The sequence below is a fragment of the Dermacentor albipictus genome, chromosome 1 (assembly GCF_038994185.2).
Source record: "Dermacentor albipictus isolate Rhodes 1998 colony chromosome 1, USDA_Dalb.pri_finalv2, whole genome shotgun sequence".
Taxonomy (NCBI): domain Eukaryota; kingdom Metazoa; phylum Arthropoda; class Arachnida; order Ixodida; family Ixodidae; genus Dermacentor; species Dermacentor albipictus.
This window is the reverse complement of record NC_091821.1, coordinates 91353495-91381483: the sequence shown is the minus strand read 5'-3', so window position 1 is coordinate 91381483 and position 27989 is coordinate 91353495. Positions and strand designations below refer to the sequence as shown.

General features: G+C 46.6%; 1 protein-coding gene across 3 annotated transcripts in view; it reads right to left on the bottom strand.

Annotated features, from left to right (window-relative positions):
- Positions 1-27989, bottom strand: part of LOC135920800 (proline-rich antigen-like) — a 224553-nt gene that overhangs the window by 41850 nt on the left and 154714 nt on the right. For 2 of the 3 annotated variants that reach the window (XR_011507937.1, XR_011507950.1), the window contains exons 4-5: positions 14556-14781; positions 12408-12602 (exon numbers count right to left, since the gene is read on the bottom strand). The gene's annotated coding sequence lies outside the window, so the exon portion shown is untranslated. The remainder of the gene's footprint in view (positions 1-12407; positions 12603-14555; positions 14782-27989) is intronic. The other variant, XR_011507942.1, reaches the window with a different exon arrangement.

Sequence of the window (27989 nt, the reverse complement as noted above, 5' to 3'; positions counted from 1 at the left end):
CAGCTTCGTATCCCGATAATCTGACTGGTGTTGACACATTAGGCTCACATATGACAATGATTGGGAACAAATTAGTATATATATACTGACGAAAGTCCGAAAGGCGTGATTTTAGTCCTCTTGCGTTCCACTGTATGATTGACGCTGCCTTGACTTCCTCTCGAAATGATGGGCGATGGCTGGCCATGTCTCTATTCGAGGGACTCAAGCACTGGGCTTAAGGCGTCCAGTACTTTCAGTGCATTTTGAGCAGACGTAGTTCCAAGGTTCGACAGAATAACTCGAATGGCATCTATGAGGGGACGCAGCATTGAAAGGACTTGATCTGCTTTTGGCGTGGCATCAGCGGCAGGAGTAGGCTCCCGAGCGGGCTTGACAATCTGTAGTTCTGTGGGAGATTGCTGGCTCGGAAGCGCAGGCCATTCTTCTTGAGACAAATTCCTTTCAGGTGACTTCCTTGTGCTGTTCAGCCCCTTTTTGGCCTGATTGGAGGATGTGGGTGCTACAATGGAAGCGGCCCTCTCCTTTCGCGGCTCTGCCTTTTTTGAGGAGGTTCGGTGACTCCGACGCCGACGCCGGATCGTTGCAGCAGCCTCCCTGTGTGTCGAATGTGTGTGTGGGGGAACAACGACGAAGTGCCTTCTTCTTAGAACGCTTCTATCTGTGTTCTCTGGTTTCCAACGAATTCTTCGGAATTTCCTGGTGCCTCGGCTCCCGGTTTTGTGGCCATGGACGCGGAGCCTTCCAGAGGCCCTCCTGGCCAGAGGTCATCAAGGCCGTCCCTCACGAGGAAGAGAGGAAGCGTGCTCAGTGACACCGAGGACACTGAGTTATACTCGATGTCGGATGAAGACTCATCGGATGATAGCTTCATCACTGTCCGCAGAAAGAGGGCCAAAAGGAGGACTGTCAATGCGAACCCATCAACGCAAGCGAGCACGGCGACTCTGAAGTCAAGGCCTGAACGCTGGCCTCACGCCATCGTGTTCGTACCCCAAGAGCCCTCAAACAAGCTCCGACTGCTAAACAGGCAAGAACTATCTGTTTTCTTGGAAGGGGTCGTGCCGAATGAAATTAAGGACATTCGGATAAATACACGCAAAAATGTCCTCGCAATCGATGTTACTAACGGGAGTGCGCTCGAAAAACTGAAGCAAATCTTGGTGCTAGGGCGCATCAAAGTGCGTTCATATATCCCGATGGATGACGCATCCACAGCAGGTGTCATTTATGACATCGATGTCGCCATTCCCAACGCGGACTTGCCTATCCTCGTCAAACCAGCCAGTGAGGGTGTTGTCATCACGCGTGTGAGCCGCCTTGGAACATCGCGCTGCGTCAAACTGATCTTCAAAGGAGATTGCTTACCAACACACGTCAAAGTCGGTCACTTCCGACACCCTGTTCGGCCCTTCGTACAAAGGCCTCTTCAATGCCATCAGTGCTTTAGGCTAGGACATGTCAAGGGTGTCTGCCCGAACTCGATACTGTGTCCCCGTTGTGCTGAACCTCACGCGGAGGAGACGTGCCGGGCTACTGTCCTAAAGTGCGGCAACTGTAATGGTTCCCATGCTGCCTCGTCTAGGCACTGCCCTCGCATCAAGAAAGAGGTCGCTGTTCTCAAGCAAATGGTTCGGGACAATTATATTATATATAGTTTCAACAATGATGGTACAGTTGCGTCCCAGGACTTCTCGCCGAGAAACGCGACAAGGTCCACAATGGCGGCCAAAAACTTTGTCATGTACGAGACAAGAGGGCTCCAATACAATTCTATATCAATGATGACGCCAAAAATAAACGGTGGGTGCGTCTGTATGGTACAGTTTGGTCATTCATCCGCAAATAATACGGGGCCATAACTACACCTACGAGTACAGCGGCCGCGGTGGTGATTTCAACAAGATCCGTCAAAATACAGCTAACAAAGTTACATGTATCATCAACGACAGGTGCTGAACTAATAGCCCTCGTGCGACTCTTCTTTCACTCAGGAGGAATTGCCTGTCCATGGTCAATCTTCTGTGATTCCAAGGGAGCCCTCCAGAGTTTAATCTAAGCATTGCGCCATAAATCACATGAGCAGCTCGTCGCGGCGACCAGACAAGTCCACCATTGAGTATATAGTTGACGAAGGACACGATGTAATATATCAGTGGTTGCCTAGTCACTGTGTCATACATGGCAATGATCAAGCGGTCGCATCTACGCGATGTGCCCATGACCGCGTCAAGTGCGTTGCCATTCGTATTTCGAGAGCCGACGCAGTGGAAACACTTTCCGCGCTCACGCATAAAATTGGGTCAGTGGAATTCATCCGACTTCACAAGTGCACGCCTTCGTACCCTGGGCCCTAATATACAGTTCTGTATTCCGGCTGACCTTCCACAACGTGAGAGCCCCCTTTTAGTCCGTCTATGGCCTGGAGTAGCATTTTCAAACGCGTACTCCTCTCCCATCGGAATAGCCAACAGATAACTTTGTGACTTTTGGGGGTGCAGCGAAACAATCGCGCACTTTCTTTGAGTGCCCTCGTTTCAACCCGCACAGAGCAGCCCTCAGCCACGCTAGACAAACTGGACAAGCGCCCACTAACGGAAAACAACGTTCTTGGAAATTGGCCTACGCGAATGTCAGCGCGACGCGCTATGAGGGCACTGCGGCGTTATTTAAAGGAGACCGTACTTTGTGACAAATTGGGACTGTAGACTGCTTGACGCAGAATATACTAGTGGGACGTTGACACTGTGTGACCACACCATGTAATGTCTTAGCAGACTGCGTGACAGCGCCCACAAAAACAGTTCAGTATTGTATGTATGTGTGTGTGGGGGGGGGGAGATTTCTTTTTCTTTTCGTATTCTCTTTCTGTCATCTATCGCATCCCTTTCCCCCTCCCCCGGTACTTTGGTTAACCTCCCTGTCTTTCCTTCGCAGTTCTCTCTCTCTCTCTCTCTCTCTCTCTCTCTCTCTCTCTCTCTAAGAAAGGTCTCTATCGATAACGCATAACTCTGAAAGTCAGTGAGTCTGTTTACAAGCGGTCGTTTGGTCTTGGATGGACACGGTGTATGGCGTCTTAGATATGAGGGTGAATCGGTGACTAGCGCGCATTCTTCCGTCGAGACTTTTCTAATCCTTACCTTTCAATGTAGACGCAGACGTCGGCGGCATTTCTGCGTTGTTGGAGGTGGGTTCTGCCTGATGCCCGGATGCAAAAGTAATCAACCTAAATGGAGGCGTTAACCATTCGTAGCAATAATTCGACTAGTTCTAGACGAGGTTGAAGAGATCCCGACTCGAAAACCTGCTGTGTGGGACGCCATTTCAAGCGTAATATTCACTAACCGGAGAATCTACTGTGCAAACAACGAACGATCTTGACAGATAGCATAAAAATCATTGAAAAACGTCACGAAGTTCTCCCGTCTCTAGCGCTTGAAAAATCTTTTTGGCGACGCCATCATGGTCTCTTTTTACACCAAAAATAACTGCTGCAGAAAGGAGCTTCATCGATAGGTCTATGTCCCGCTGAACAAAGAATACAAGATGTAGCGCAATATAGTTGCAAAACTTCTCAATAAGAAGCGACCTTTTCAAGAATACGCCGAAAACCCTGTTCATTCCAGCTACTTTACATCCAGCTCTGCTATGGATGTGAAGAATTGGTCGTATGTATGCTAATTTCCGGCAGGCTATAGACAATTGAAAGTCGTTCTTGATTTATGGTTAAAGTGGGCTACATTACTCCTGTCTAGAAAGAATAAATCTTAAAAGACTACAATAATTTTCAAGCAAATCCGGATGGAGTTTTACTAAAATTTGAACTTTATTTTCATTTCTTGTATATTCCCTTGGGTTTTGCTTACCCTTTCTCTGTGCTTTGCTTTTCCTTCTCGCTACGTCCCAACGTACATGTGTCAACTGGTGGCCTGTAGGTTCGCTCTTGCAGAAAGCAGTTACAAAAGACAGAGCAAAATCAGAAAAAAAACATGTTTATGAAGGCGATAGCGATCTGGATGTTTAAGATGCGCACACACGTAATACTCGCACCCCTATGTAGCACAACAGAGAGAATTATTTACGTAATTCTGCGATAAGAACAAATTAAACAGTCATGACTGCAACGCATAATTTTTCTGTACCTGGAGTGTAGCTTGTGTGGTAAAGCACGAAGGGGCAGAGACATAGGATGCAAGATAAACGAAGACAAGCGGAAAACAAGGACTAGCCCAAACCATCACCCTTCTATGAAGCGTAGCGTAACAATACGCAATTAGCACGAACGTTCGCAGAGAAGTCTGAAATATTTGTAGAACGTTTCTCACATGAACGAAGCTTGCACTTGATGCCACTGCGGCATTGCTTTGTCGCAACTGCCCGTGGTTATCTCAGTTCGCGCCTGCAGACATGTGCCTGCTCGAGCCGCACTTCTCTGCGTGTCCTATTGGCAGTTCTCTGCCGTGTTTCTACGCATGCATGGTGTTAGCTTTTTTTCCACTCCGTTCTCGTGAACATGCTGCAATGTATAGCTACAAAAAATTCCGACAGAACTCATTGACGGTGGCTGCGCAAGTATGCGAACACCCGAAGCGCCTCATGCATGAGGTGTGCCCGGCTCCTTTTTCGCACTTCGCTCTAGACTCGTTGCGCCTTCTGGCGGCGCCGCCAGGAAGTCCACGCATATCCAGTTGCAGATGCACAGTGATCGAAGTTGGTGTCATTGAGGTTCATTGAAGAGTGGCACATACCCACTGGCACATATTCCACGATAATTATGTGCCAGTCTCGGTGATAGGGCAGCCTAAAAATGAGAGCCTCCCGCGTGGGTATGGGCAGATAGCTGGATAGCAGGAAAGAAAACTGGTCTGGCAATGCCAAGAATGCTATTCGGTCCATTGGTCCAGACGAGCTTCGCCACTCAAGGCCTTAAGGGCTTTGTTGAAGGTTTTAAGGACATGCGAATTGTGCGACCGCCTTTGAACGTTGTAGAGCGTAGTTTCGCGTTACTGTGTGAATTTTCCTTCTTTTTCTTTTTTTTTCTTCTTCTTCTTCTTTCTCCTTTTATTCCCTTTACCCCTTTCCCCAGCACAGGGTAGCCAGCCGGTACTTACACTGGCTAACCTCCCTGTCTTTCCTCTTCTTTGTCTCCTCTCCTCCTTTGCTTCCACTTGAAAAAATCAAGCGCTGCACGGACATGCAACAACACTGATTTCTTACACTTAAAGTAAAGTATTTTGCTGGCTCTGGATGCCTGCACGCGTTAACAAGAACGAAGGCGAAAACGCACGCACGAGAACGTACGTGCAGAGGTCTGTTGCCAGCGAAAACATCAAATGCAAGCGCGATCTGACATTACCGTGCGCGATGGTGCCACCGAGCTCGATGCGCCGAGTGATAGAGCTAACTAGGAAATTAAAACTCGAGGCCTTCACAGTTAGTCAGATATCATGTCGTGCACGCCCACTCCTGTTCAACAGCCTGGCCTAAATCTATAAAACACCAAACGTGCCGCGTTTGAACCACTTTTTGCATTTAACGCTATTTCTACAGTGCAAACCACAACCTCGAAACTCATTATTTCACTGACTAGTCACATCGCATAGCGAGGGTCTCGACTCCGACAGGTTTGATGCCTTCATATAGCATGAGAGAGATTACTGGTGAGCTCCTGTTCCTAAAGTTCGTACTACGTACGCCATTGGTCAAAGGATGTTCGACATCCACCACCATGGTCATGAGTGGCGCTGGTAACACCACCCATGGTTGTATCTTCTACACACAAATACCCAAAAATGTGGACGTGGGAACACAGTTGGTAGAGCAACCCTAAGTAAGCGCATGCGTTTTCTCGCTTCTCCTGTGTGTATCTCCATTAGCGTTACCAATAATGAACGCATGTAAACTTGCCCAGTGTTATATCTTGGTAGAGCAACGCACGCGTAATTCAGAGGGTGCGGGTGCAACTCCCACGGACGGCGTTTTTCTTTCTCGTCTTTTTTTGTCTCCTTTCATTTGCGTTTACGTTATCATTTCTGCACTTAAAAAATTTTTTTCATTATGCTTTCCTTTGCTTCATTCATTGTTGGCTTCGTATAGTTACGCTCAATAAAAATTGCGCCCATCGTTTTTTTTATTGAAATGAAAACAAAAGAAAGAGACGTAGTCACCTTTTCGCAAAGCGGAAACAACAATATATAAAATGTGTGTAAGAAAATTAGAAGAAACCACGTCATAGGGTCAGATATCCACAGCACACAGTCCTAAAGACGCATGAACATGTTGTGATTGAGAAAGGTCGGTAAGGATCATAGGAGTTCGTAGCGCTTGTTCTAGTTGCCGTCTTTGCGTCGCGTATATGAGGCATTCGAGTAGTAGATGGTGAACATCCACATCGTCGTGGCCACAGGTGCAAGCCGGGGAAGAAGCCCGTTTTATTCGACAAAGGAAATGTTTGCTGTATGCTGTCCCAAGGCGCAGTCGATGTATTAGTGTCTCGGTACTCTTCGAAAACTCTACATCCAGCTGGTATTTAAGTCGAGGGTCCACTTTGTAAAAAATTTATTCCTTAGTATTTTCATTAAACCAGGTTGACACACACAAGTCCTCCTTTAGTACTCTAAATATGCCTGTCGTGTCCATTGGTGATAAAGAGAGAAGCTGAATTTCTGCATCTTTATGGGCCGATTTTGCCAATGAGTCCGCTAATTTGTTGTCTGCTGCACCAGCATGTCCCAGAACCCACAGTAATATCACTTTATCTTTTCTTTCATTAGCCGGAGTTAAACTATGCAGTGCTGCTTATGTTATTCGTGCGTGTGGTTGGCTGTCATCAATATTTTCAAGACACGCTAAAGTCGATAAGGAGTCCGCGCAAATTACCCACTTTGTTGGTGTCTCGTATGTCTTGATAAAATAAGTGGCTTGAAGAATTGCCGCTAATTCCGCTATTGCTGGCGACGACGTGCGTCCTAGTCGACAAGCGTACTCTACCTCTAAGGATGGTATAACATAAGCTGCAGTCGCACATTCTTTTATTACAGAACCGTTTGTGTAGAAGTGAATAGATTCCCGGTACTTGTCAAATAACTGATGTAACGCTAATTTTTTCTCTGCTAATGTGCAAACATTGCTTTGATTTTTAAGCCTTTTGATTGACGTTTCTATTTTCGGCGTTTGCAGAAGCCGTGGTGGGCAGCATAGGCCTGAGCGACAAAAGACTGATCGTGGAGGTCGTGATTTATGCTCATGAAACATGGCATGTATCTGTGCACCCGGAGGGTTATCTATTAGAGAGAGAAGTGGGTGCGCAGAATGCTCGGTAGAAATTTGGAACAGATGTCGGCATGTTTCCAGGCAGTGAATTTAGGTGAAATGTGGTTCCTACGCCTCTGCAATAGTGAGGTTACTGGATGTAGCTTGCGAGACTCTTAGGCACACTCGTAAACTCCGAGCCTGCAACAGCTGTAGCCGGTGGTGGGACGTCGAATATAGTTTGTGCAATGCAGAGACGGAGTAGGCAATTCTCTGACGGACAAGTGCTGAGTGGAGATGATGCAGGAATGCAGTTGTTTCACCCCACTTCGTGCCTGTGATTATGCGGAGAACATTTATCGCACAACTGATTTGGTAATCCAGGGCGGTCAAGTGATGAGTCCATCGAAGCTGGTGGTCTAAAATCACGCCGAGAAAACGATGTTTCCGAACCAGCTCAATCTCACGGCCCTCTGTTGAAAGACAAAAATTTTTATAATTTTTTTTTCCTTTTGAAAGGCAAAACCGCTCATTCGGCATAAGATATCTGCATGCCCCGTTCTCTTAAACAATTACGTATTACATTCAAAGCTTCCTGCATATGATGCTTGACAACCTCTAGAGACTTGTTCGATGTCCATATGCACATGTGATCAGCATACATAGATATGTTTATGTCTGCTGAATGTACTGCTGGTAAACCTGCTATTGCTGCATTGAAGAGCAGTGGACATAATACATTTCCTCGCGGAAGTTCTTTGTTTGTGGTGTATGCATTGCCTTGTCCGTCATTTGTATATCATCATCAGCCTGGTTACGCCCACTGCAGGGCAAAGGCCGCTCCCATACTTCTCCAACTACCCCGATCATTTGTACGTATGTGTATATATATGTATATATATATATATATATATATATATATATATATATATATATATATATATATATATATATATATATATATATATATATATATATATATATATATATATATATATATATATATAAGCAGGAGCTAACGTTTCGACAAGTCGACTTGTCCTCTTCCAGGCGACATATGCCCAGACCTGGATTTATACATACAGCTGATATCAAAAAAAATTCTAGAGTCAGCGCGGCATCGCCAGAAACGCAGAATTTTGTCCCTCGCTCAACACTAAATCGTTAAAGAACTTGCGAAAAGGAATAATATTGTAATAAAACCAGCAGACAAAGGCGGTAGTATCGTAATCTGGCCTACAGAAATGGATAAGAATGAGGCCTCTAAACAACTGAGCAACCACACCAATTACAGAAAAGTCGACTCTAACCCAACTTCAGATTACAACAATACTGTGAAAAACACAATAGCGGAGCTCCTGTCCAGGGAACTAATCACGCAATCTGAATATCGCTTCATGATGCTCAAGAATAAAAAAGCAGGCTGCTTTTATCTTCTTCCTAAAATGCATTAGGTTCCGGTCGAAGAAAAATTTGCAGCAGAAATCCCAGGTCGGCCTATTGTGTCTAATTACAACACACCTACTGAGTCACTTTCTAAATTCTTAAATCACCACCTATCAAACATCCCCACCATCCTCCCATCCTTCCTCCCACCCAACTTCAGATTACAACAATACTGTGAAAAACACAATAGCGGAGCTCCTGTCCACGGAACTAATCACGCTATCTAAATATCGCTTCATGATGCTCAAGAATAAAAAAGCAGGCTGCTTTTACCTTCTTCATAAAATGCATTAGGTTCCGGTCGAAGAAAAATTTGCAGCAGAAATCCCCAGGTCGGCCTATTGTGTCTAATTACAACACACCTACTGAGTCACTTTCTAAATTCTTAAATCACCATCTATCAAACATCCCCACCATCCTCCCATCCTTCGTTAAAGACACTTCGCACTTCCTTCTAATTATCGACGGCATCAACGTCAACCAAATCCTTTCCGACCACGCTATTCTAGTCACTTTGGATGTTTCTGCCCTTTACACCAACATGCCCATGAGTGAAGGAATCGAAGCCGTTTCTAAATCCCTCGCAATCAATCCCCCAGCGCACGCTCCTGAAGTTTACCTGCCGCTCCTTAGGTTAGTTCTCACGCTCGACTGTTTCGAATTCGATTCTATTCACTACCTGCAAACTTTCGGCACTAGCATGGGTACACCATTCGCTCCCACGTATGCGAACATTTTCATGGCACAGCTTGAAGCAGACCTGTTGAAATTCTGCCCCTTAAAACCCCACACCTATCTTCGTTGCACTGCCGAAATATTTATAATATGGGAATGCGGCACAAGCGCGTTAACCGACTTAATTAGCCATTTCAATCGCTTTCACCCGAGTATTAAATTTACGGCTCACCACTCTCCTAGTCAGATCAACTTCCTGGACACGACGGTCTGCATAGAAAACGGAAAGCTGAGAACGACACTTTACCGAAAGCCCACGGATAGCCAGCAATATTTAGACTACAACGGTCATCACTCGCGACACTGCGAGCTAGGAATTTTAGTCAGACAAGCGAAACGAATAAGAAGAATCTGCTGCGAAGACCACGATTATATCCACCACCTAAATTACCTTAAAACAACGCTAGCAGAAAGGAACTATCCCCAAGTTGCTCTCGATAGAGCTTATGATGCCGAGTCAAGATTGGAGAGACAGTCGGAATTCGCGAAGAAACGGCCCACGCCAGAATCTGACAGACCACCGGCCTTTATGACAAACTATTCTAATGCAGTCCTAAACATAAACAACATCCTAAGAAAATACCATCCAATATTATTAAGTAACGAGCGTCTGAGAAAAGCACTCCCGTATGTACTTAGGGTTACCTGTCGCCAAAATAGGAACTTTAAAGGCATGTTAGTGCACGCAAAGGTCAGCCAACAGCATTCCCCCGTAATAATAGCATGTTCTCGCCCCAGGTGCAAAACCTGCAGGCACCTTCAAAGTGACATTGAAATTAAAAGCGCCGCAAATAGTTATATACACGAAGGCAAATATAGCTTCACTTGTACAAGTTCGGATGTGATTTATATGCTTGAATGTTCCTTCTGTAAGAAACAATATCTTGGTTAAACAGGTCAATCTTCCCAAAGTTTTCCAAAGCCGTCGCCGAGCATTCCAACAAACCACGTCACAACTTTGATCAAGTTAAACTCTACATCTTACAGTCAAATTTCCGTTCTGAACGAGAAAGAAAATACAGAGAACCATACCTTATCCATAAGTTCAAGACAGTGCAATCAATAGGCATAAATGTTTCAAAGGGAGCTTTACAATCGATTCGCTATGCTAAATTTCAAGCTATAGGCAACAACACTTAGTCTGGTTTCTTAGCGTATTTTTTTCCTTTTCTTTCTTCTTTCTTTCCGCCCGGCGTGTCAGACGCCGTTGACACGCCGGCTAACACGCGTGCTTTGACACGTGGTTTTTCACTGGCAAGACTTGGGGAATGTCGACAAGTGCCATGCTACAACTGTACTGGGTGCTTTTTCTAGGCTTTCTGTGATACAGCTTGCCAGCAATAACCAACACAGGTAAAACGAATCTACGTACAATACAAAGTGTTCAAGCCCAAGCGCTCCGGATCTGTCTAGGCCTGCCTCAGAGTGCATCAACAGCGGCTACGATAGCAATCGCTAGAGACCACTTTGTGAAGTCCCACATTGAAATTGAAGTGCTCAGGACCCATATAAGGCATCTAACCAGGACTCCTCATCCCCACTTAGCCTCTCTACCAGCGGACAGGCCTCGCACATCTTTCAGCCAAACAATTAACGCACATGATGAGTCATTGCCAACTTGTTTCACTCCGGCTGCGAGACCGTCGGTTCCTCCATGGTGCCTCACTCAGCTAAAAATCAATCTCACAACACCTGACATCCCAAAAAAAGCTGATCTATCATCACCAGCCCTTAAACAGCTTACGCTACTATTTCTGTACGAGAACTACTGTGATTCTACACATATCTACCCTGATGGATCTGTCTTGCCAAACAGCTCCGCGGTGGCAATCGTGATACCAGCGACAGTCACAACAATCAAATTTAAGACGACTCATGAGACAACATCGACGACAGCAGAGTTCGTAGCGATCTTTAGTGCCCTTCACTACATTGGTAATGAACAGCCACACAAGTGGACGATATTCTGTGACTCTAAGGTGGCACTGCAGTCTCTACTGTCACCTTTACGACGCGGACCGCACGAACAGCTAATATTTCACATTACAGAGACGTTACACCATATAAGTGATGCAGGCCATAAAATAACTTTCCAATAGCTTCCAAGTCACTGTGGGATTATCGGTGATGAACGGGCCGATAAAGCTGCCCCGTTCAGCTTATACTGAGGAACACCACGTACCAATTCCACTTTCCAAAACTGACGCAGCACGGAAGTTCCACCCGCTTGCTCGGCAGTACATCATGTCAAAATAGAATGACCCCCTTTTAAGAAATACGCGACTGCGCTCACTTGATCCAACATTAAGTCTTCGAGTGCCATCACAGCTTCGCCGTGGAGACGCCACTCTTTTGCATCGACTGTGGTTGGGCGTTGCCTTTACCAAAGCCTATGCGTTCCACATAGGGATGACCGACACCCGAACCTGTGACCACTGCGGCCATGAAGAATCAATTGGCCATATTTTGTGCGCCTGCCCGCAGTACGGTTCACAGAGGGAATGCCTTCGCCACGAACTTGACCAACTGGACGACCAACCACTATCCGAAAAAAGAATTCTACAACATCGAAGGGAGCTAACGTCACAAAAGAAGGCCGTGCAAGCGCTATTGTGCTTTTTGCGATCTACGGGCCTTTGCGAACGCTTTTAACTGGAACGCTTTTTGTGTGTGTGTCTCCATGTGTGTGCGTTTCTTTTTCTTTCTTTTTTTGCGTTTTCCTCTCCGTCATCTTTCTAACCCCCATCCCCAGTGTAGGGTAGCAAACCGGAGACTCATATCTGGTTAGCCTCCCTGCCTTTCCTCTTCATTCTCTTTCTCTCTCTCTCTCTCTCTCTTGGCACGGGGTTGACAGACGGCCCGGCCCCTGGCCTTGTGCACAGCCTTCCTTTATTCTCAATCCGACACGCTAACACACCTTCCCTCGTTGCCGCACCCACCCACATTACACCCTCTCCCATTTAGAAGAACCTCACCTATATGTACTGTGGCGAGGAAAGTATACGTCGCCTTGAAGACGACAAGTCCACTTGTCGAAACGTTGGTTCCTGCTTTCACCTTGTTCTCGTTTTGCTCATCGTCTTGAATTTCCATCTCCCGCCTTCCCTGTGTTTTCTCTGGATTTCTGTCTTTCAAGAAGTTAGCGATCCATTTGAGAACCCGGCCATGATCTGCGAGCGTTGAGAGTCCAAGTAGAACATGTAGGTGAGTACCGAGTGAAAGACCTTCTTAACATCAATAAACATAGCAACGACTATGCTCGCGCAGCTAACCTCGTTGTCCACAAACTTTACCAAGTCAAAGATGCAATCATCTACGTTTTCTGAAACCAGCCATTCGATCTGGTAGACAAATTCTGGATTCTATCCACCATTGCAGTCTAATATCGATCGTTTTTTCTATCACATTTGAAACACAGCTGGTTAAAGTAACAGGACGGAAGGAGTCAAGAGACTGGCGTTTTGCCAGGTTTTAGCAATGGGGCCACGTTAGCTATCCTACTGACAAGAGGATACAAGAAAACGCAACTCGCACTCGTCTCGTGGGCCCAAGACGTCGCCCCCACCTCGGAGCCATACTAAGCCTACCTGCCCTAACTTCCTACCCTGCAGTGGCAAATAAAGTTGTTTCTCTCTCTCTCTCTCTCCAACTCACAGGAACATGTGCCTCCTCCCACATCTTGTTGAAGACGTGTAGGAGTGTGGACGAGCCTGTTGGGCTAAGGTTTTTCAAGGTGCGATAAGAAATCTTGTCAGGACCAGTCGCTGTTCTTTGGCGCGTCTTTGAGAGAGCGTGCTGCAGTTATTTTAGAGACACAAAATATCCAACTGGGTATGAGGTAAACTGCGAGCATCTTCAATTTGTTGCTGCACCGAAAAGATAGGTTGATTTTGACTTGATTTGACTTGAAACATTCACTAGTGCGGCGCAAAGCGTGTCTGAAATTTCGCATTCAGATAAGCCAATAGCTGTAACAAGGCTTCTGAAGGGGCTCCATTCTGATATCGGATAGCCAAGGGCGTTTATTAACCTCCCGATTTCTGGTAAGGGAGTGAAGGCAGTAAGTCAGAACTCACGCCACCGTTGCTGTCCCACTTTTTGCACGTCGTGGTTAGATTTTTGGTGTGCAGCTTGTCTTCCTTGATAATCTTCAAGTCGTCCGGAATGACGAAACTGACGCTCTGCTCTCCGTCTAACTGCTCGGAGTCGTTCATAGTCTGCGTCGACACTGTATTGTCCTTCCAGAACAGTTGTGTATCGCGTAGCCCTGGAATAATTACTAAGTACCGATGACATGAACGTGTGCAGGTCATCTACTTGGTTCAGCACCGCAGAATTAAATTCTCGAAATAGTTGCCAATTAGTAAGTTTAGTTACTCTGGGAGATATTGCCGGATGCATAAGGGGATGCGCTATGAGAATTGGGTAGTGGTCGCTACCCCGTGTCTCGCAATCTGTGCACCATCTAATACCGCGCGTAAAGTCAGAGGAGGCAAGATCAAGACAACTAGCGTAATTGTAGCCTCTTAAAAATGTAATAGATCCATAATTAAGCACAACAAGGCTGCATGCGTCTATAGCCTTTTCTAAAGGCCTGCCTCTATAATAAGTGTGGCTACTTCCCCACGTAATGTTATAAGAATTGAAGTCACCGCAAAGTAGGACTGGTCCTTGAATGCTTTGCAAGAAATGCATGAAGGTCGATTATGTAATTCAAGATGCTTGTTGTTTATAAACGCAGACAATCGTCACTAGCAGCTTTTTGAACTGAGCCTTACAGACAACGAACTCAGGTACACCATAGTGCGAGGAGAAGAAAAGGCAGGAAGGTAGATCGCGTCTGAGGCGTAACATACTCCAGCTAGGGCTCGGAGTTGATGAAGATCAATATATTACATAGTTCGAGAGGCGCAAATTCTACCCCGGCTTCGTTAAGACACACAATGGGGAACCTGCATTGCGAAACAAGCTTCCTGAAGTTTGCACTCTTAAATCAAATGTCATTTGCATGTCCTTGAAATACGGTTGTGTTTCGAAAACAGTTATCCATCTGGCGAGCCATTATGCTATGTTGTAAGCTACTTCTGTAGTACCAGCAGTTCTAACGAAAGAACAGTGCTCACCTCTGGAAGGTTCTTCGCCATAGGAAATGCCCGCAGAATTGCTTTTAACGGAACAAATAGCATTGACATCACCATATGCTGTTGAGATGATTCCGGTTCACGTGAGACATCAGCAGGTGCTTGTGTTCTCAAAGGGATGAATGGCTGCTGAGGCATGTTGGTGGTCAACAACACTTGGCGACGTCTATCCTTGGCTGTCTTTCCTGCTTGGTTTGCCTTTCATCTCCTGCAAACAATTCGCCATCATCGACGGTTGCCCTTCTCACAAATGAATACTTCGTGCGTAAAAAATAAACAAATACATTCATGTTACTTCTGCGCTACATCTACCACGCTAATACAAGTTATGTAGTGCATAAAAAAGGCGTATTTCTTTCATCCTGTAAAACCTAATGGGCGTCGCTCGTGTCATCCGGACACATGTCTGATTATGCGAGGGCAAGGCGGCCAGTCTAGAACGCACGAGATGGGCTCGTGTTCGGCTTGCGTTGTTGCTGATGATGAGAACGATTTATTGACATTCCCTATGAACCGGGGCGGTGACAAATAGTTATCTAGCCTGTTTGATTTAATCAGGTATACTGTACATGTTTTTTACTGTACATTCTTTTTATGCATCTCCATAATCATTTCTTATTCTTCAAAACTTATCTCCCTTGTATCGCTGCCCATGCCTGTAACGGATCCAGTCGTATCAATCTCTTCCCTGCTTTTTTTTCACGAGTATTATAGACGTCTATAGCTTATCTCGACTGCTGGCTGATTGATGCTGGCGTCGACTTTAAATCCAAGCGTATGCACGTTAACTACAGGTGTCACTGGATGAATTCCTTCGCATGCCATTAGGATGTGCTCAGTGATGTCCGTATTTTTTGCTGCAGCATACACAAGCCTCATCTTGGTGCAAATATTTGCTTCGGTATGTTTTTTTTTACCTTAGGCAACCAGTTAGAGCCTCAAATGGCAAAGCATTGCCCTTTGTGTTATGGCACAGATCTTTCCTTCTAACTTCTTTCTTCCCATGCTTGTAAACCTCCATAGTTTTTTTAAGTTCCATTCTTTGCATCCACTTCGCTGTCTGTCTTTCTCTAACTTTCTTTCTGTTGACTTCTGGTTGTCTACTTACACTTTCAATTTCCCTTATTTGGTTGCCAATTTTCTTGATCTTTTTCTCCATTCTGTGTCCACGCTTTTCAGGTACAGATACTTGTGCACTTTAGCATCCCATTTATTTTCATCCATGTTCCTGAGTCTTCCATCAAAAGTAATTTTGCTCTGCACTTCTCTGACTTCAAAAGTGGCCAAACCTATGTTACCCTGCGCTGCCTCATTTGTAGTTTCACTGTGGGCTCCCAAAGCCAACCAGCCTACCGATCATTGGTTAACTTCCAACCCCGACATGATATCCAATTTGGAGCATAGAATGACATTTGCGAACGTTAGCGCTGGCACCGTTATTTCTTTCCAGATTCCACGCACCAGCTCACATATATTGTTGCACCGAAGTGCTCCATGTTTGATTATTGCTGCATTCCGCTTTCCGGTTCTTTTCAGATTAGCATGATGGGTGCTTTAGTTAGTCTTTCCTTTGTTATGTATACGCCGAGGTAATTATATTACTTGACTGTGGGCATGACTTGCTGTTTAATTGACATCCCGTAATTACTCATCTCTTCATTAAAGATAATAGTTCCTGATTTTTGTGCGCTCAACTTAAGGTCTAGATTGATCGCTGCGTTGTCATAGATATTCGCAAGTGTCTGTAAATATCTTGTATTGTCCGCTAGTAGCACTATGTCGTCCGTATGCATCAGTGCCGGGAATGTTTGTTGCACCGTTTGTCCATTACGCATGTAGCCGTCCTTCTATGCCCTTAACATAAAGCGGGAACAACAATGGAGACAGAAGACATCCTTGTTTTCTTCAGACCTCGGTGTATTTCTAGCACTTCATTATATTTTCGGCCATCCATACAATCTGCACTCGGTTGTCGAAATATACGTATATATCCCATAACAGTTCCCTGTCTACGTTGTCGTAGACTCATTTAATACCTTGAAATGCTATATCCATAAAGGTACATTCTGAGCTACTGAAATCTCTGTGCACTGAGTTAGTACAAACATATTGCCACGTAGCCTGCAAGTATCACGCAGATCGCTTTGGACACCGCAAGCGCTGCAACAAAGCGAAGTACCTGCAGCGTCCATCACGACACGCGGAGTGTGCTTGCCTGCCAGCCTGCGTACCCACGAGCTCCCACCGAGGAGCTGCCCCACCAATGGGAAACGACTGCGTGTGGTTTCACCAAAGGAAGCCGCAAGCAGCGTTCGAGGACAGTGGCACACGGCAGAGGACTTTTTTCTGCTACCTTCGCTGCGCAACAGCATGATCTTCTTTAGGTCTGGGCACAAGTTCGTCACTTAATAAATAGTTTATTTTTATAAACCTGTGTTGACTGAAGTCGCTACATTTCTCGTGGAGGTGCGGGATATGATTCCGAGCCCCACAGACCGAAGAGAGCGTAGTCCTGATCCACGGCGATTGGAACCCGTGGAACTGACGCCAGTGCTGCAACGGACCAACCGTCGTCTTCGAGGGGATTCGCCAGGATTCGGACCTCTTCTCTTCGCGGTAAGGGACCCAGCTGACACGGCTGCAATGACCAGCCAAGTCACACCAGCACTACTCATCGTGAGGCATCCTATCACACCACAGGCCTTCCACGGTGACTCGTTCGATGACGCCCAGGACTGGTTGGACCATTTCGAGAGAGTAGCAAGGCCGAACAAATGGAGTGAAGACGAAAGCTGCTCAATGTTTACTTTGCTTTAGAAGATTCTGCACGAACGTCGTACAAAATCCCCGAAGCTTCTCTGTGGTCTTGCCAAGAGTGTCGGCAGCAGCTGCTGGCTAAAGGCAGCAACGATCACAGGGTGAAGGCAGAAACTGCTCTTTGGGCACCGAATCAGCGCACGAATGAAAGCGTGGCCATTTTTACTAATAAATGAATAAATAAATAATGAAATTATGAACATTATGTACATAGAGGACATGTCCCGCCTTTTAAAGCGCACCAACCCGAACATGAGGGAAGACAAAAAGGTGCGCCATCTCATGCATGGAGTAAGGCAAGAGCTTTTCGCAGGCGCCATTCGCAATCCGCCACGCACCGTTGCCGAGTTTCAATCTGAAGCAACGATGGAAATGACGCTTCAGCGGCAATCCTGGCAATACAACCGCGACCTAAGCTGCGCGACCGCAGATATCTTTTCTGCGTACAGTGAGAATAACCTGCACACACTGCGGGAACCCGTCGGGTCCGTAGTCAGGGATGAGCTACGCAAGATGCAGTCTCACGAAGCTCCTCCGGAACCATCTATTGCCGATACCGCCAGAAACGAAGTGAGGCAAGTCACACGGGAACCACAGTGTGAGCCACCACCAGCATGACCAACGCCAACGTACACCGACATGCTCAGGCGACCCGCCGTTCACAGTGCGTCCATCGTTCACAGTGCGCCCATCGCGAGGCCAACTAGCCACGTACCGATAGCACGCAATGCGCCCCGTATGGCTGAGGCGAGGCCCAGGAAAAGTGACATGTGGCGTGACGCCAACCGTAACCCTCTGCGTTTTCACTCCGGGGAGGCTGGTCATCCGTACCAATTTTGCACGGATCGTCAAGCCGGTCTTAAAGGATTTCGTATGAATGCACCATGCCCCCGAAACGGTGAAAGGCTGTCCGACATCGAGGAGTACTTATGTACGCGTCACTGTTTCAGCACGCCTCGCCATAAACAACCGCGGTCGCCATACCCTATGCGCTACCGATCGCCAAGGCCACCTGCCTCTTCAATCATGGCTAGGCACCGTTCGACTAGCCCAAAGCCGGGAAACTGAAGCGAGGGTCCTGTGCAGGCGAGGCCGCTAACAATCAGACATGCGAAGTCTCCACCGCGGTAGCAGGGTGACATGAACGATTGGTTCCAGGTAAATAAGTGCAGTAATAAGGAAACAGCTTCAGACTTGCCTTTGCTTCTTGATGGGTACGATCTGAAGGCGTTAATTGATACCGGGGTGGATTATTCGGTGGTAAGGTATGAACTGACGAAGAAGCTAAAAAAGGTTTTGACGGAATGGAATGGACCTCAAATACGCATAGCACACGGTCACCTTATTACGCCTCTCGGCAGGTGCACGGCAAGAGTTGGGATACGAGGATTTAGATCCGTTGGTCACATCGTAGTACTTTCGAAATGATCGAGGCATGTTACACTTGGAATAGATTTTCTGAATGCGGTTGTGCCTGGTGATACCTCGGAACGAAGGATGCTTCACCGGCAGAAGTGCAGCTATGGAGTGCTAGCACGCATCGTCGTTTACTCAATGCGACTAAATCAGCGTCAGCTGAGACTTACGGACAAGCAATTATGTTCCGTACCACCGGCTTTTTTCAACCGCCCAGAGCTGACAGGCGAAACGAGTCCCCGACCGGACTACGACTGGACCTGGCGCCGACATTAAAGCGTAAACAATGATGGCTCACTTCACGACGACAACGCCTCCCTTCGACTACCGCGAAGGCCATTCTCTCGAACCTGACAGATAGACCGTCACAGAGAGGCCACTAATTGATGAGAGGGGCCATCGTCGCGGACACCCGTGGGAACGGCATCGACAGCAGATTCACAGTTTGCCACGTGGTTGCCTCGTATCCTGCAGCGTTGCCTGCAATTTGGATATAAACCTTTTTCTCATCTCTTAAACGTCGCTCGGCACCTTTCTTTCTCCCGGCACCTGGTAAGGCACCATCGATAGAACCTTCGTGGCTGCACAGACTCCCGACTTCTCCACAAGGCTAACGGTGCCATTATCAACTTACAGAAGTCGTGCCTATCATTCTCGACCAAAGAAGCTATAACCTGGGAACAATACGGAGAACCATCTATCCCTCCACTGCGAGCCGTCGATGACGTTGTAACTGTCCCGCGACGCAGCAGTGTAATAGTTCTCGTCAAAAATGACACATTTAACGACTACTAAGGTATGGCAAATAGCAACACGAAACCTTTCTTGAACAGGAGCGTGTGTGTGGCACGCGGACTCGTTCACCTCTATAACGGGTGCGCAGATATTCTCCTCACAAATTTTGGGAACGAGTTTCAGCACATCGGGGAGGGAACAACTATTGTCTTCTTCAATTAGTTTTCTGAAACGACATAATTAGGGAGCCTATAGTTAGCATTAGTGCCTGTGTCAACGACCCACGACGTCCGCGAGGTAATTACCGTCAATCCGAACCTTTGAGCGCTTCAAAAGCAACGGTCAGACAGCCTGTTACAGGATTTTCCTGAGTGTTTTTCTAGTTCTTTAATAGTGTGACGCACGACCACTGCCAAGCACTGAATTATAATTGAGGAGACAACCAGGTCGGTATGCCAATATCCGTATCGAGTCTCACCGAGGGAAAGAGAGGTTATTAAGAACCAAGTGCGCGAAATGCTCGAAGACGATTTCATTACGCCTTCCAACAGTCCGTGGGCATCTCCCGTAGTGCTAGTTAAGAAAAAAGACAACTCACTGCGGTTCTCTATAAACTACCGTTAATTGAACAGTGTGACTAAGCGAGATGTATACTCTCTCCCACGCATCGATGCCACGTTAGATCGGCTACGGTGTGCAAAATTTTTCTATTCACTCAATCTGAAAAGCGAATATTGGCATATAGAAGTGGATGAGCGAGACCACGAGAAAACAGCATTTGTCATCTCGGATGGACTCTATGAACTTAAAGCTCTCCTATTCGTTCCCTGTTCTGCGCCGGCAACGCTTCTGCGCATGATGGATACTTTACTTCCCGGTTTAAAGCATCAGTTTTGCCTAGTATATCTAGATGATGTGGTCATCTTGTCCGCAACGTTCCAGCAGGACATAGAGCGACCGCGGTTAGTTTTAGAGGCAATCCATTCGGCAAAACTAGCAATTAAACCGGAGAAGTGTCACTTTGCATTTGAAGCACTTCGATTCCTTTGACATGTCATCAGTGCTCAAGGTGTTCGACCACGTCCCAAAAAGACAGCGGCCGTCGCAAAGTTCTCGACGCCCATAGACAAAAAGTCAGCGCGACAGTTTTTGGGTCTATGCACTTACTATAGCCAATATGCCAAAGTTTTTCAGAAATAGCAGAGGCTCTAGCAAAACGTACAAGAGAAGCTGTACCCTTCATCTGGCAAAGCGAGAACCAGAGCGCGTTTAATGAGTTAAGAAAACGCCTGCAAGCGCCTCCAACCCTTGCTCATTTTGCCGACAAAGCTGACACACAAATACACAAGGACGCCAGTAATGTCGGCTTCTGTGCCATCCTGGTCCAGTGGCAAAATGGCGAAGAAAAGTTTGTAGCTTACGCTAGCCGGACCTTATCGAAAGCAGAGACCAACAATTCAGCAAGAGAAAAAAAATGTCTCGCCATGATCTGGGCCATAAGTAAGTTTTGTCCATACCTATATGGCAGACCATTCAAAGAAGTCAGCGATCACCCTTCACTTTGCTGGCTGGCGAACTTCAAGGACCCATCTGAAAGACTAGCAAGATGGAGCCTCCGATTGCAAAAGTATTACATCACGGTGGTATACAGATCTGGAAGAAAGCGCACCGATGCCGACTTCTTGTCACACGCACCAGAAAACGCTGCACTATCAGAGGAAGAGGACTTTCAGTACCGAGGCACTGTCGAAACTACTCAAATCGCGGAATGTCAACACCCTGACGAATAACTGCTACCACTCATTAAACACCTCGAAGCATTCAACATCCAAGTACCCCGTATTTTTTCCAGAAGCATGTCAGCATTCTGCCTCAGAAGAAATGTACTATACGAGAGCAACTTCAAGCCAAATCACGAAAAGCTTTTACTTGTATAGCCTGCAACTATGCGCCAAGAAATTCTGCAAGCATGTCACGATGAACCCACATCAGGACATTTGGGCATGAGTCGAACATACGCCAAAATTAGTTTAAATTATTATTGGCCCAAATTATTAGCTTCGGTGCAACATAATGTCAAGACTTACCGCAAATGTCAAAGGCGAAAATCGCTGTCTGTGAAATCGACAGGCCTTCTACAGCCTATAGATCCGCCGAAATGACCATTTCAACAAGTTGGAATGGACCTTCTTGGACCCTTCCCTACATCTTCACTTGGGAAAAAGTGGATCGTGTTGGCTGTAGATTACTTAACCAGATACGCTGAAACAGACTCCCTACAACAAGGAACGGCGGCTGAAGTTGCTAAGTTCGTAAACAACATAGTCCTCGGGCATGGCACTCCAACCATCGTCATTACTGGTCATGGAACAGCCTTCACAGCGAAACTTATGCAATGCTTGATGAGGATGACTCATGATTCATAATGGGCTCCTGCTCCAGTGGTGTCATACCCCAACTCTTCTCTTGCTTATTAACGGCTACCTGGTACCGGATAAATATGCATAAACCGTGAGCGTCGACAAGCAGCTGCAATAAATGATCAACCTTTACACTCAAAAGCGCACGCCCGGCCTTCTACGTGCACCTTAATTACTAAAACAAAACGAATCGGAGAGGTCGATAGCCCGTAGATGCTGCAGCTGCCCAGTATGTTGTGCCTCTATAGGCGCAAGATATTGCTGTGCGTTGAATTTTATTCGGCCCTAGTCTATTAATCACACCTAGTTCTGTTACTTATTTTCTTACCCACTCCACAGTGTTCCACGTGCCAAGCACAGAATCATTAATCATGCTCATTGACACAGGCTGTATCTGTTCTTTTCTCTCATTAATCCCGCACGCAAACAGATGCTTTCCCAACATTTATAGTTTCATCAGCGCTCCTCGGAAATTGAGGGCAATGCTGTTCATGGTTTCAGTTTTTTAAAAATGCACACCCCCACCCTCATCCTAATTACTTCGAGGTTCATTTGAGCTCCGATTTGGCCGTCTTCTTGGGGGGCCCCGTAAGGAGCAGTGAAGGCAATGTCGAAAGAGCTCTTAATTTTAACACCGCAGGTGGCGTTTGTGTCACTATTAATTATTCCTGCCTTTCCCTGCGCCTGCATACATAAATACATCACGGAAAGTTTCTTTTGCTGGCAAGGCTCTAACTTTAGAACTTTTACAAGTTTTCTGTGCGCTGAGTTAAGCTATCATTAAACGGAAAATCAGACATCCACCTAATCGTAGCACTTGCTACAAAGGAAACCTATATAGTTTCCTCGAAAGAAAAGCCTCGCAGTTGAAGAAATACTTGTTCTGAGCCCAAGACTCGAACCCGGGACCACCGCCTTTCCGGGGCAGTCGTTCTGCCATCTGAGCTAACCAGGCGGCTAGGAGATGGCAGGGCGAAGTTGTCCTTATCGACGACTCGAAGCAAAGGCAAGAGTTTGACATAGTAGTACTGCGGAAAGCCACAAGGTGGAGAGAAGTAATTAATAAAGGGAAAATGAAACATCCACCCAATCGTAGCGATTTCTACAGTGCCTTCAATATATGATCCTGAGTTAAGCTATGTTCAGTATAAGCTGAGAGCACCCGAGTCCTAATCAAAGGTTGAATTGCCTATTGATTGTTTGGACATTTGTTTATTTATTTATTTCCGGATCATTCACCGGGAATTGTTTGCTGCGTTCTTCTTGGGACGCGCATTAACCAATAGCAGTTCCGGCCATTCTTAAAAGTTAATGAAATAGACAGACAGTAAGCGGGACCACGGCATGGATAATGTAACAATTTTATTCCAATCTCAATTCATTTTTCCGCTTCATCAGTGGTCCGAGCGGCGCTCCGCCTACCTTATATCACCGAGATCGGCCGTCCATGAACGATGGGCAATAAGAAATAAATAAAATTGAGCGTAAAGAATCCCTTAAATTATACCTGCCCTTGTTATTCTCCCTCTACTTTTTGACACAGGTGGTAATGGTGAGACGTGATCCTGTTCGCTGGGAAGCGTGGACTCGTTGGCCAAACGCTTTTTTCTGTCCCTGGGCGTCCGCATCTCGCGAGCACGCCACGAGTGAGCACGAATGAAAAAAGAGGGCGTACCGCGATACCGCCTCGGCTTCTACGTGGTATGCATCAACACCTCTTCGCTCGAAGTGTAAATAAGCCTCGCAAATTAGGCAGACTATAGCACTTAGACTGCGACGCAGTCACCCCTCGAGCCCTTGAGAGAGCCGAGCGATCAGAACCAACACGAAGGGGGAGAATAGAGAAAAGGTCATTAGCCAAGCGGGCCGCATTAGTCGGAGTTATTCGGTGCCTGTTCATCGCGCGACGAAAGAAAACCGCGGAAGCGAAACAAAGAAAGAACGAACCACGATCCACGCGCAGACGTTGTTGCGTGCACCGCAGTGCTGCACACGTGTGCATGCCAGTGGCAGCACTGTAGTGCGCTGTTCTCAAAGACTGCAAACAAGTAGGAGCTCTTATCCGCCTGCCTCCTTCCCGTCGGTATTCGCGTTTCATTCACATGGAGGGCAAAAAGACAAGAATAAGAATTAGTCGAAGGAGAATGGAATGGGAGACCGGTATACTACAGGAAAGGTGGCGCGGTTACATAGCGCGAGGCAACACGACGTTAGCGGAATTACCGGTAATAGTTGTGGAACAACCGTTCAACTTGGACAAAAAGCGAATCCCTCGGGCCCCCACCACAAACTTCGCCGATGTAAAGCACTCGCTTTTAAGCCATGCTGGTCGCACTATATCGCGAAAAACTATTCGAGATTGGTTTTCTGCCTTTTCTTTTTCAGTTCCTTTCGTTCGTTACATCATTTACTAGACTCTGGTATGCTGCGAGCGCGTGTACTCCGCTCACTCGACACCGTATACATGCAGATACGCTGTCGTATGTCGACTCCTGCCGCGATACTTGGGTGAGGGAAAACGGCGTGGTGCAAAGAGGCGCTGGAGAGATAAATTTCCTCTCTGGCGCGAAGCGCCAAGGCAGTGGGTAATCCTCTCAGCGCTTCGAGCTAAATAATTAGCTTTCAACGGCTCTCTCGTCGCTCGTTGGGCGCATAATGTAGCCGCAGGGGCGTCATAATTATTTATCGTGCGTTCGCGATTTACGTGCTTGCCCGCCTGGATGGCGCAATATCTTTGCGGACAAAACCAGCGGTCCTTTCTTGCCAGGGCCAGGGTGAGAGGGAGGGTGGAAGGAGCTGGGCAACACAGGGGTCATAAAAATTAGAGTCAAGGAATTCATCCAATTTTATGCTTTATACGAAGCCTCTCGTTTGTTCGTGGTTAAATTTTTCCTGTTTGAGACTGTCTCGGTAAAGGAATGAGGTGTTAAGAAAATATTACCCGCCAGCTGGAGGATTCAATTACCCCGCGATGTAATAAAGAAAAGCACGCTTACGCACAGCGGATATTTAAAAACATATGAACGGTTATAGCCAGGCCGCCGATACCAGAGAACTAATATTCTCTCTTGACTTAATGTTGCGTCCGGAGCTCCTGCCATAGATTCCTTTCCCTCCCCAATTATTCTATAAGTATTTGCATGTTAGCTAAATAACCACGGCTTTTCTTTTGACTTGACATGCCCTGTTATAGCCCTGAACATCCACTATATATGGTATGTTTGGTTTTTTGCAATATAATCTTATCGTAACTCTACACCCCGTCCCCATCCATTCCCCCCCCCCTCCCTTTCTTTTTGTCTTTGTTGTTCACATTGCGGGGTGTGCTGACGATACCAGAAGGTGCGGGTGGTTGTTTTAACGTTCTGGTAAAGAGAGAATAAAGAGGCTCTTTAATGAATCGTGGAGAGGTTCGCCTGGCTGCATGCCTAGCGTGCCTCTCCAGATGGGTAAAGTGCGCTTGACGTTTTAGGCGTTTCAGAGTTTTAGCTACGGATTCAACTTGTTTCAAGTGGCCGCGCCGGTTCTCGTAACACTGCATGATAGTCACTGCTATGTGTAGCTTGCTTTCATTGTGATATGTTGAGACGGTGCTGAATTAAACGCCACCGGTGTCTGTGCCCGACCACCGCGGAGCCGTTGGCTCACACAGAACGTGGGGTTGACTGCAGCGTTGAAACCCGTGTCGGGCTAGTGTTACCAACAGAGGCTGTATCGCCCACCAGCTACAAGCAAAATGTGTACTTGGTAGCGGAGGTTCTAAGATGCCCACACATCCAAAGCATGGCTGATGTGGCGTTTCTTCCTAGTGTGAAAGAAGCGAGAAAACAAAGCCGTGTTTTCGTGCTGCTTGAAACTAGCCAAGAAATCTTGCATACATTTTCATGCGTACAAACGAACGTACACGCATATACACCAGCGCGCGCACACACACACACAAATGCAAACTATCACCATTCAAAGGGGTGTGTCTAATGAGGTAAACTAAATTATTTACATTATGGAGTTTTGCGTGCCCAACCTACGATGTTATTATGAGGCACTCTGCATTTATTTTGATCACCTGGAAGGCTGCGCTGGAATATTGCGAGCGGTTTTGCATTTCACCATCGTCTAAATGCTGCTTCCATGGCCGGGATCGAATCCGGCCGTGACCTGTAGTTCAGCAGCTCAACGCCATAGCCGCTGGGCTACCGAGGTGAGGCTTTCTAGTGAGTAAAACTGAAGGGACCTCCTACTCCTGGTACGAAGAGTAAACTGTGTGAGTCATTAACTTCTTCGTTGTTTTGTCTCTAGGATAACGGTGTCGCAGGAATCTACTAGGGGAGAAAAAGAAGGGCCTCTTTGGGCTAGTGATATACGATCTCGACCGAGTGAGGTGGATCTTCATCGAAAGAATCAGAAAACGACGACGAAGCCGGGCATCGTGATGAGGAAAAAGAAAAGTAGAAAAGATTATATTCACTTCATTGGTACATGGCTGTGACTCTCATGCGCGTCTCGAGCGGTGGTGATCTAACACGTGGGCCAGGGCGGACTTAAATAACCCCTCTTTCCCTCGTTGAGGGAATCCACTGGTCAGGCACAAACGCCTAATCGTTCACCTCCTCTGTCGCCCCTCACTGGTCTCCACTGTGCTGCTCGCGGTGCTCATGTCTTCTATGCGCGGCTCGTTGTGCTTCAACGTGGCGCACCTGTCTCCAGCGTGGCACAATATGAGGCAACCTCCTGTCGTCGAAGCTTTACCTCGGGAGTTCTCAACGAGGGCTTTTCCACCGATAAGTGGCCACTTCGTGATGGTCAGGAGGACGACGTTGCTGAAGTGAAAGATGAAGCGGGAACATCAGCCGTGACAGCTGCGTGTTGCTGGCGGAGCATCCTTCCGTCGCGAGATGTGGTAGTCGATGGCTTCTTGGAAAACTTAGGTCGATCATAACACTAACACATGTGTAGTCCCCAAGACCTTTGTGATAAATCCTAGCGCAGAGACGTACAGAAAAAGAGAAACTGAGGCAACCTACGAGCGCTAACTACCAACAAAGGCTTACATTCAGCGGCCCGTGTTCTTTGCCTTCAATAACGAATTATGATGCGCTATAAATAAACATGTTAAAGTTGCGTCATTTTATTCCTTGGTGTTGCTGACTAAACTGAAAGGATGAAAGTCAGGATGGCAGGATGATGCTTTGCTCTTCTTCTAGTTAGTCCTCGTAATTAAACTAAATAAAGTTTGATTTAGTGTATAGTCAATGAAGACGCGTTCCTTTTTCTTTATATTTCAACCATCAGCTCAAACTGCATGCACAAAGTTAATAATTGGCTCCAGGAAAAAAGCTATTCATTCACTATTCCTCCAGGAACACGCCTCGCCCGCACAACCCGTTAAGCGCGGTCTTTGAGGAAGGCCGTCGCATTTTTCTTTTCTGGCCGTGAAAACCGGGTATGCATTTTAATCTAGGGTGCGGCATTTGCCTTACTAATACCGCACAGAAATGTTAAGTACTTATCGCGTACACAAATGTGTACACCGTCAGTGAAATGTTTACATGATAAGGCTATTGTCATTTGGCATCCATGGTTCACTTCCTCACCCTCGCAACGTATGTAAATGGACTGCAGCTTAATTCCTGTTTTGAAGCAGGGAACAAGGCCGCGACGACCTGTGGTGGCCTAGTCTAAGTTGAGCTAATCTTCCCGACAACAGCGTTTAATATTTTGCACCAACCCCTACCGCGTCGGAATGCCGTCGCATAATATCACATACGTCCAAATAAGCAATGTGTTAGTTCCACAAAACGCCACAATACATTTCTTGCGTACAAATATAAAGTAAGCATCCACCAGATAGTTCTACGCGCTCTTCTGCGGCATGCTAAGGAGAGGGAGGAATTAACTTTATTTATGGAAATCAGCTGATGATGGAATCGCCCGAGGTGGGCGGCGTCTCTAGTCCAGTAAGTCCCACCTTTACAGCGAAGCTGTTGGCCTCTAAGGTTGGTGGGGATATTTCGGTCTGTGATCACCAAAA